At 42.8% G+C, this 10,882-nt stretch overlaps 1 pseudogene; it reads left to right on the top strand.

The window, feature by feature from the left end:
* Window positions 1-8,942: 8,942 nt before the first annotated feature.
* LOC119310734 lies at window positions 8,943-10,269 on the top strand (annotated as a pseudogene).
* Window positions 10,270-10,882: the final 613 nt, after the last annotated feature.

Raw genomic sequence — 10,882 nt, 5'->3', positions numbered from 1 at the left:
TTGAGCACAATTTTCCTTTTCATCATACTTCCGAAAGATATTAAAAAGATGAAGCGTATGAGGCAAACTCAATTCCATTTTTTGTAGTTTTCTTTTATAAACTAAACTAGTGATAAAACAATAAACTAAAAGATTCGATTGCAAGATCTAAAGATATACCTTCAAGCACTCACCTCCCGGGCAACGGCGCCAGAAAAGAGCTTGATGTCTACTACGCAACCTTCTTCTTATAGACGTTGTTGGGCCTCCAAGTGCAGAGGTTTGTAGGACAGTAGCAAATTTCCCTCAAGTGGATGACCTAAGGTTTATCAATCCGTGGGAGGCGTAGGATGAAGATGGTCTCTCTCAAGCAACCCTGCAACCAAATAACAAAGGGTCTCTTGTGTCCCTAACAAACCCAATACAATAGTAAATTGTATAGGTGCACTAGTTCGGCGAAGAGATGGTGATACAAGTGCAATATGGATGGTAGATATAGGTTTTTATAATCTAAAAATATAAAAACAGCAAGGTAACTAATGATAAAAGTGAGCACAAACGGTATTGCAATGCTAGGAAACAAGGCCTAAGGTTCATACTTTCACTAGTGCAAGTTCTCTCAACAATAATAACATACTTGGATCATATAACTATCCCTCAACATGCAACAAAGAGTCACTCCAAAGTCACTAATAGCGGAGAACAAACAAGAGATTATGGTAGGGTACGAAAACACCTCAAAGTTATCCTTTCTACTCGATCTATTCAAGAGTCCGTAGTAAAATAACACGAAGCTATTCTTTTCGTTCAATCTATCATAGAGTTCGTACTCGAATAACACCTTAAGACACAAATCAACCAAAACCCTAATGTCACCTAGATACTCCATTGTCACCTCAAGTATCCGTGGACATGATTATACGATATGCATCACAGAATCTCAGATTCATCTATTCAACCAACACAAAGTACTTCAAAGAGTGCCCCAAAGTTTCTACCGGAGAGTCAAGACAAAAACGTGTGCCAACCCCTATGCATAAGTTCATTGAACCCGCAAGTTGATCACCAAAACATACATCAAGTAGATCACGTGAATATCCCATTGTCACCACAGATAAGCACGACAAGACGTACATCAAGTGTTCTCAAATCCTTAAAGACTCAATCCGATAAGATAACTTCAAAGGGAAAACTAAATCCATTACAAGAGAGTAGAGGGGGAGAAACATCATAAGGTCCAACTATAATAGCAAAACTCGTGATACATCAAGATCGTATCACCTCAAGAACACGAGAGAGAGAGAGAGAGAGAGAGAGAGAGAGAGAGAGAGAGAGATCAAACACATAGCTACTGGTACATACCCTCAGCCCCGGGGGTGAACTACTCCCTCCTCGTCATGGAGAGCGCCGGGATGATGAAGATGGCCACCGGTGAGGGATCCCCCCTTCGGAAGGATGCCGGAACAGGGTCCCGATTGGTTTTTGGTGGCTACAGAGGCTTGCGGCGGCGAAACTCCTGATCTATTGTGTTCCCCGAAGGTTTTAGGGTATATGGACTTATATAGGAGAAAGAAGTCAGTCAGGGGAGCCACGAGGGGCCCATAAGGGTGGGGGCACGCCCAGGGGAGGTGGGCGCGCCTCCCTGCCTCGTGGCCACCTCGAGGCTTCCCTTACGTGCACACCAAGTCCCCTGGATTGCTTCCGTTCCAAAAATAACTTTCCCAAAGGTTTCATTCCGTTTGGAGTCCGTTTGATATTCTTTTCTTCGAAACACTGAAATAGGCAAGAAAACGACAATATGGGCTGGGCCTCCGGTTAATAGGTTAGTCCCAAAAATAATATAAAAGTGCTCAGTAAAGCCCATAAACATCCAAAACAGATAATATAATAGCATGAATGCTTCATAAATTATAGATACGTTGGAGACGTATCACCCTCCTCCCTCCTTCTCTGTCCGCCCCCTCCTCCCTCCTCCATCGGGCGCCCCTCCTCCCTCCTCCACCGGGCGCACCCTCCTCCCTCCTCCTCCGGCCCCCAACTCCTCCCTCCTCCTCCGGCCGCCCACTGTTCTTAGTGAAGGAAATATGCCCTAGAGGCAATAATAAAGTTATTATTTATTTCCTTATATCATGATAAATGTTTATTATTCATGCTAGAATTGTATTAACCGGAAACATAATACATGTGTGAATACATAGACAAACATAGTGTCACTAGTATGCCTCTACTTGACTAGCTCGTTTATCAAAGATGGTCATGTTAACTAGCCATGGACAAAAGAGTTGTCATTTGATTAACGAGATCACATCATTGGGAGAATGATGTGATTGACTTGACCCATTCCGTTAGCTTAGCACTTGATCGTTTAGTATGTTGCTATTGCTTTCTTCATGACTTATACATGTTCCTGTAACTATGAGATTATGCAACTCCCGTTTACCGGAGGAACACTTTGGGTGCTACCAAACGTCACAACGTAACTGGGTGATTATAAAGGAGTACTACAGGTGTCACCAAAGGTACATGTTGGGTTGGCGTATTTCGAGATTAGGTTTTGTCACTCCGATTGTCGCAGAGGTATCTCTGGGCCCTCTCGGTAATGCACATCACTATAAGCCTTGCAAGCAATGTAGCTAATGAGTTAGTTACAGAATGATGCATTACGTAAGGAGTAAAGAGACTTGCCGGTAACGATATTGAACTAGGTATTGGATACCGATGATCGAATCTCGGGCAAGTAACATACCGATGACAAAGGGAACAACGTATGTTGTTATGCGGTTTGACCGATAAAGATCTTCGTAGAATATGTAGGAGCCAATATGAGCATCCAGGTTCCGCTATTGGTTATTGACCGGAAACGGTTCTCGGTCATGTCTACATAGTTCTCGAACCCGTAGGGTCCGCACGCTTAAGGTTTCGATGACAGTTATATTATGAGTTTATGAGTTTTGATGTACCGAAGGAGTTCGGAGTCCCGGATGAGATCGGGGACATGACGAGGAGTCCCGAAATGGTCGAGACGTAAAGATCGATATATTGGACGACTATATTCGGACTTCGGAAAGGTTCCGAGTGATTCGGGTATTTTTCGGAGTACCGGAGAGTTACGGGAATTCGCCGGGGAGTATATGGGCCTTATTGGGCCATATGGGAATAGAGGAGAGAGGCCGAAAGGAAGGAGGTGCGCAGCCCCCCTCTGGTCCGAATTGGACAAGGGGTGCAGCCCCCTTTTACTTCCTCCTCTCCCCCTCTTTCCTTCTCTCCTACTCCAACAAGGAAGGGGGGGAGTCCTACTCCTGGTGAGAGGATGACTCCTCCTGGCGCGCCCCTCCTGGCCGCCGCACCTCCCCCTCCCTCCTTTATATACGGGGGCAGGGGGCACCCCATAGACACACAAGTTGATCTTCGTGATCGTCCCTTAGCCGTGTGCGGTGCCTCCTCCACCATATTCCACCTCGGTCATATCGTTGCAGTGTTTAGGCGAAGCCCTGCGTCGGTAGAACATCAAGATCGTCACCACACCGTCGTGCTGACGGAACTCTCCCTCGACACTTGGCTGGATCGGAGTTCGAGGGACGTCATCGAGCTGAACGTGTGCTAGAACTCGGAGGTGCCGTAGTTTCGGTGCTTGATCGGTCGGGCCGTGAAGACGTACGACTACATCAACCGCGTTGTTCTAACGCTTCCGCTTTCGGTCTACAAGGGTATGTAGATTACACTCTCGCCTCTCGTTGCTATGCATCACCATGATCTTGCGTGTGCGTAGGAATTTTTTTGAAATTACTACGTTCCCCAACACTTAGTAAGAATTAGTTTATTTTTATTTATAGTAATTGCTTAGTTGAACTAGTTAAATTAATAGAACTAGTTGAACTAGTTTATTTTTAGTAAGAATTAGTTTATTTTTATTTATAGTAATTGCTTGGTTGAACTAGTTAAATTAATAGAACTAGTTTATTTTTAGTAAGAACTAATTTATTTTTAGTAAGAACTAGTTTATTTTTATTTATAGTAAGTGTTAATTGAGCTAGTTGAATTAATATAACTAGTTTATTTTTAGTAAGAAATTTTAGGTATATTAGATTTGATGATATAATTAAATTTTTTACTATAGAACTAGTTTATTTTTAGTAATAAAATTAATGAAACTAGTTTGTTTTTTTGTCATTATCACTTTGTCATCAAAGAATGCTATATGGAGATCTGATTGTCTAATTAAAATTTTACTCGGTGGAATATGCAGGCTTAGTCGTGTCTCCTTGGAGTGATCGTCATCCGAGCTACATCCACTTCATCAACACCCGAGTCGGTGAGCTAAAAGTCCACCTCCTCCTTCTCCACCTTCCTCTACATCCGAACTAGGGTATTTAGTTCTAAGATATATTGAAATGTTTTTGTCAATATTGAACCATTGAAATGCAATGAGCACCAGTTTATGCTTATGTGCGAAGTGTTGATTCATTTCCGAGTGACCTATGTTTTGCCGGAGTGTTGATTCATTTCCGTTCGGGCAAATTTCAGGCTCGTGATATGTCCTGTTTTAGCAAAGGTCATGCCGAATTTTTCTGTGAATTCAAGCATGACTTGTGCTAGAATCTGTAGGAAATATCGAGTGCCCCGGATTTGCTAGAAAGAGAATTAAACGACATTTTGAGTTGACTTTAAGTCTGTTGGGGCTCCATACATGACTGTCCAAATATCGGTGAGGGAGAGCCTCCACCATATATGAGAGAAGAATGCCGACTGTTGTCGTGGGGGTCGCTTTCCCTTCTTCTCTTTGTGCTAGACCTTTGTTAGCACTAGGGGAAGAAGGATTAGCGACCATCATCGACGGTCGAAAAATCGATGACGGAGTGTCCACCATATATGAGAGAAGAAGAATGCCGACTGTTGTCGTGGGAGTCGCTTCTCCTTATTTTCCTTGTGCTAGATATTTGTTTGCACTAGGGAAAAAGGAGTAGCGACCATCACCAACGGTCGCAATATCAGAGAGGGAGTGCCCACCATATACGTGAGATGAGAGTTTAGGAAGGAAGACTCGACAGACCTAAAGTCAACCCATTGCATATTGAGTAACAGTGATCTGTGTGTTGAGTTCCCTGTTAGTTGCCTTCGGTCGATCTTTAATTAATGTTTCAACTATGAACATAGAAAATGTCTGACGATGAAAAAGAATTCGGTATGTGCGGATACAACGAAGACGAGCGCGGCCTGTGCGAAAGGCCTCACCTAGTTGGTGGTAGGCGCTTCAGCATCAAACTGGATGACACCTTCGAAGTGCATACAGTAAGTCACAACGACAAGTCTTTTTTCGTAATTAAGCATGACTTCTGCTTCTTTTGCTTCAACTTATAATTTAAATTTTTTACTATTCTACTAGCGTATCCCCTGCCATGCAAGAATATATGTCTTGGATAAGGTTGGTTTCAGTACTATGAAAACTATGGAGGTAAAAAGAGTTAACTTGAGGACCGAGCATGGTTATAGTTTTCCCGCAAAATTATACAATACAGACACCTACACACATTTTGAATGGAAACAATGGAGAGCACTATGCAAGGCTTATGCATTTGAGCCTGATATGCTTATCACCTTTGATATTCGTCTGGAAGATGATATTGAAGATAATATCGACATCTGGGTTGATGTGCAGACGCCTCCAGTTCTACCATTATGTAAGTTTCTCAACCATATATATGTCTTGGATATTGTTTATTCAAAAATATTTGACAACTAATTTATATTGACAGCTTATTTCCATTCAAGCAAACATGTCCAGCGCTTGGTAGACAGGACCTACTACTTTCCCAGGGCTGAACTAAACTGCGAGGAGACAAGTCATTATGTTTCATGGCTTGAGGATCTTCATACTTCCAAGAAAAAATATTTTCCTAGACTTAGAAATCTTAGTACTCAAAATGTGCGGTCAATAGTGTTCATATTGAACTACGGTCACATCTATTTAGGAAAGATGGTAAGATTTTTACTATTTGTCCTCAGTGCATCTTTTGCATACATTATTTTTTAAGCTAAACTTCATTGCTAAGTACTCCCTCCGTCCCATAATATAAGAACGTTTTTAACACTATACCAGTGTTAAAAACGTTCTTATATTATGGGACGGAGGGAGTATGTTACTACGGTGTTCTTCAACAGGGACTCCCGATGATAGTTGTGCCTCAGTGGATCGAAGCTAAAGGTCACATGTCCATGGTTAGCATATGGCCAAGACTTCCTACATTGCACATGAGTGCATTCAGGATATCTAGAAGCGAGCAAGTCTTAATAGTCAAAGACTGGAACAAAATTGTGAAGGATCGCATAGAAGTACTTGGGGGCAGCAATCAGAAGCGCAACCCACAATTAGGAGACAGGTTCATCTGCATGCTTCAATACGATGAATCAGGAGCGCTCCACAGATTCTATGCTATTTTACCTGAGAGAGAGAGAGAGAGCAGTAGGAGTGATTAGCTAGCTAGAATGAGTGTTGGTGGTGATGACTATGATGATTAATATTAGCCAGTGTTGGTGGTGATTAGCTATGACTATGATGATTAAATTGTGTTGATAGTAATAACTATGATGATTATTAGCTAGTGTTATTCGTGATTATATGATACAAGAGTTTTTATATTAATATGATGATGATGATGATGATTACGTTATTATATCATTGGGTGAAAGAACCACTGATTAGTTTTAAGTGGATGGATCCTAAGTGATCAAGTCATGGATTATCGTGATAATCCATGACTTGGTCACTTAAGATCCATCCATTTGAAACTAATCCGCGGTTCTTTCACCTAGTGATTTAATAACTCATTATAATGTAAAAACAATCTCTAAATTGCTACTGTATGAAAAAATGTATAACGGTATATAAATACGACCTAAAATTTAAAAGATATAGAATACGAAAAAATAGTAGTATAGCGGGCGAAGAGAAGCGCTACTAGTAATTACCAGTAGCGGTTGTCTGGGAAGCGCTACTACTAAGTAGATATAGGCAGGCGCTACTGCTAAGCTTTAGCTGTAACGCCGTATCAGTAGCGCGGCTACCCGCGCTACTGATAGGCCAAAACCAGCGCTACTGCTAGGCTTTTCCCTAGTAGCGCATGATTATGATTTTTCAACCTTTTCTCTTTTTTTGAGAAGCACAATTGCGCTCCCACGAGAAGCAAATCTACGTTTCTTGTGGAAGCCCGTATTTTTTTCCAAGAAGCACAATTGTCTTTGTCGCGGAAGCAAATCTGTGCTTCTTATGAAAGCACATATCTTTTTCATTTCTGAGAAGCACAACTGTTTTCGCGAAAGCAAATCAGTGCCTCCATGATTCTTTTTGTACATTTGTGCCTCCATGAAAGCAAATATGGGCTTCTTATGAAATCAGTATCTACATTTGTGCTCCGGGAAAGTAAATATGTGCCTCCACGAGAAGCATATTTGTACTTCTCGTAGAAGCACATTTTTCTTCTTCTCGAGAAGCACAACAGTGCTTCTCATGGAAGCATGGATTTGTTCCTTTTTTCTGAGAAGCACAATTATTCTTCTCACGGAAGAACATCTGTGATTTCACAAGAAGCAAATTTGTTTCTTTTGGTAGTACAGATTGTTTTTCCTTTTCAAGAAGCATAACCGTGCTTCGCAAAAAAAAAAAAATTCTCTCCAAAACTTAGAGAAAACTAGCCAAAACATGAAAAGCAAAAAAAAAATATTAATCACAGAACATCATCTAAAACCTGAAAAATGTTTTTTAAATCCAGAAGAAGTGCTCAGCACGCGACAGGTGATGGATGCACCACTTGGCGAGCTCCCAGGCCACAAAAGTGATCCCTTGCGGGAGCTCCGCAAGGGACAACCTTTAGTTAGTTATAGTCCGATGGTTGTGATGGCAGGCATCAAACAGTTTTTTTAGGCAAAAGGCATCAAACAGTTGAGGCGACACACAGGGGCAGGTACATTGGGCCGGCCCAGTAAGCGTTATTGTAGTGACGACGCCCTGTATAGAACACGGTTTATTGTAGAAATTGGTACAGTATGGCAGCCGGTTTATTGTAGCGACCTGTTTTTTTTTGGTCGGACTTTTCTTTTTCTTTTATATAATTTTTCGTACTATAAATGTTTTTATATTATATGGTGAAGATTAATTCACATACACATTGAATATTTTTTAATATACGTTGAATTTTAATATGGTGAAATTTTTTGTAATGTGTTGAACCTTTTTTTAACATCGGTTGACCATTTTCTTAATATATGATGATTATTTTTTATAATGCACAGTGAACTTTTTGTAATATATGGTGGACATTTTCTTAAATATACGATAACATTTGTGTAATACATGGTGAAACTTTTTCCAAAATATAGTGAACTTATTTTAAATACACACTGGACTATTTTGTTAAAACACAGATTGAACCTATTTTGTAATATATTTTGACAATTAACAAACTGTTCATTGTGGAGTAATAAAAAACCAAACAAACAAATGTTCATCGTGTATTAACAAACAATTGTGTAATAAAATACCAAACAAACAGTTGTTCTCCATGTATCAATGAGTGAAAAAGGATAAGAAAAGAAACTGGGAATAGAAACCCGGAAAAAACATGAAAGAACCAGAAAGAAAGAACCGGAAAGGAAAAACAAAATGAAAAGCAACAGAAAAAACGAAGCAGCAAACACGCATCACGCGCTGCCGCGAACTGGGCGGGCGAAGCCACTTGTGTTTGCCGCCCACGGGCCGCAAACAGGACGAGCAGGCTACTAGTCCTTTTTGGGCCGGGCTAGGTTTTCAGAGGGCCCACGTCATTTTGTTTCTACCCGGTAAAAACAAACTCTCGAAGGGGACAGCGGTGGATCATTGGGGGCAGGGGATTCACTTCTTATGGGTACCATACTGCTGCTACTACTAGAGTAAATTTAATTGGGTTTCTGCATGTCCATTGCAGTTCAGGATGGGGGACATTCTCGAGTTGGCAACCACAGTGGTGGATCATTGTTGCCATCCAGGGCAACTCCGCCCAAGTGGCAGCAGCAGCTGCAGAAGCAGACTACCAAATCTTCATTTTGAAGCCTTGAGCGTTCTGGCTTTCAGAGCTACCTAGGACGATGTAAAGCGTTCCAGCTGCTGAGCATTCTGCTCTGCGGAGCGATCCATGATGCCAAGGGAATGTGTCTGTGGAGTTATGTCTGACTACGTCTGCGACGATGCAAAGGACCCACCGACTGGTCTGCTTCGAGACCTTCCAGAGGTAAGTACTTCGTGAAAATCCTGCCCTCCAGCTCGTCTCTTGGTTGTAGATTGCTGAATTTTACTTGCCTGCAACTGTGATGTATCATTTTGCTGCAGGGCTTAGTTTGGACAATTTTCTCTATGTTGCCTCTGGATGCGGCTGTTAGGACCAGTGTGCCTTGTCAAGGCAATGGAGACACTTGTGGACAGATCGTCCTAAACTGAGCTTCGATGGAAATACAATATGCGGCAAGAAAAATCATGGGAAACAACTCTATACCCCCCCTGTTCATTCACATTGTTAATAGGGTCTTGGAACAGTGCCGTGGCAAGTTGGTTGAAGACCTCGCTATCAAAACTGAGCTCAACTGCGTGTTGGTTGAATATCTTGATAATTGGGTCCGTTTCGCAGTATCACCTCGGACAAAGGCACTAGTGTTTGAATTTTGATTTAGCACCAGAAGAGCGTCAACTAGTAGGCCGTGATGTTAGCTACCGATTCCCATCTGAGCTTTTAGACGAGGAAAGTATATGCCGTCTGCAGAAAATACATCTTAGTTGTAGATTTCAAGCACCAATGCAGTTCAGAGGTTTCCCTAACCTACGGAAGCTTGACCTTAACTTAGTGAATGTCAGTGGGAAGGATATCCTACATGTGTTGTCAAATTGCTGTAACCTAGAGTGGCTGAGTATTGTTAGATGCCATCTCAATTGTGACCTTAACTGCCCACTGCCTCATCTGCTATACTTGAAAATTGTGGCCTGCAATATAACAAGTATAGCGTTCGATGCAGTGAACCTTGTGACTTTTAAATATAAAGAAAGGGCTGTGCCTATTGACCTCAGTATATCATCAGAACTGGTATGTGGAGATATATGGTTTGGTAGAGTCACTTTTGGGCACGCTATTGCTGCTTGCTAAAGTGCTTACAAGTGTGCAGCATCTGACCCTTGATACGGCCTGTAAACCAGAAAAGGTTTGCTCTTGAACCATCCTTGGAAGTCATGGACTATTCCTTAATAATTACTACGTCATGACCTTTGGTTAGAGCATCTACAGCCGGGCGCCTCAAACCCACCTCATACGTCCGGGTGCGTCGCTCGGTCATTGTCCGGTTACGATTTTTCGACTCACACGAACGCCTCAAACGGCCTGGCTGGCCGGCACTCCTCATATCCAGCCCAAATATAGGGTGGATATGGGGCGCCCGGACACGGCTGCCATGTCGGACCCGAGCCATGCTGGCCCACCCAACCCTACATATATTCGGCCCTGTCTGTTCGCTGGAGCAAACCCTAGCCACTTCACTCCACTCCCCTCCACCATCCGAGCTCACCTCCGTTCTTCACCAGTCTAGATCTGTCGTATGGGGTGTCATCCTCTGTGGGTTGGAGGAGGCAATGGCAGCCCGCATTGCACTCCGCCGCTCCCGGGAGGACAGCGCTCGACCGACGGACGGATCTATCCGCCGCTACTCCATAGCATCGGCTCACCGGCCGCTCGGGTCCTCCGGAACTGGATCCTCATGGTCCCGGTAGCTGAAACCCCTCTCCTTCCGCATTACTGGTCAGGCAGAGTATGAGTCCCGCTGGGACCGGGCGGCCCGCCGTGGGAAGGAGAAGATAAGGGCCACAGAGGCCCTCCCCTCTTGCTTTGCTCTC

The sequence above is a fragment of the Triticum dicoccoides genome, chromosome 5B (genome assembly GCF_002162155.2).
Source record: "Triticum dicoccoides isolate Atlit2015 ecotype Zavitan chromosome 5B, WEW_v2.0, whole genome shotgun sequence".
Taxonomy (NCBI): Eukaryota; Viridiplantae; Streptophyta; class Magnoliopsida; order Poales; family Poaceae; genus Triticum; species Triticum dicoccoides.
The sequence above is the reverse complement of the archived record's forward strand: the minus strand, read 5'-3'. Positions and strand labels throughout refer to the sequence as shown.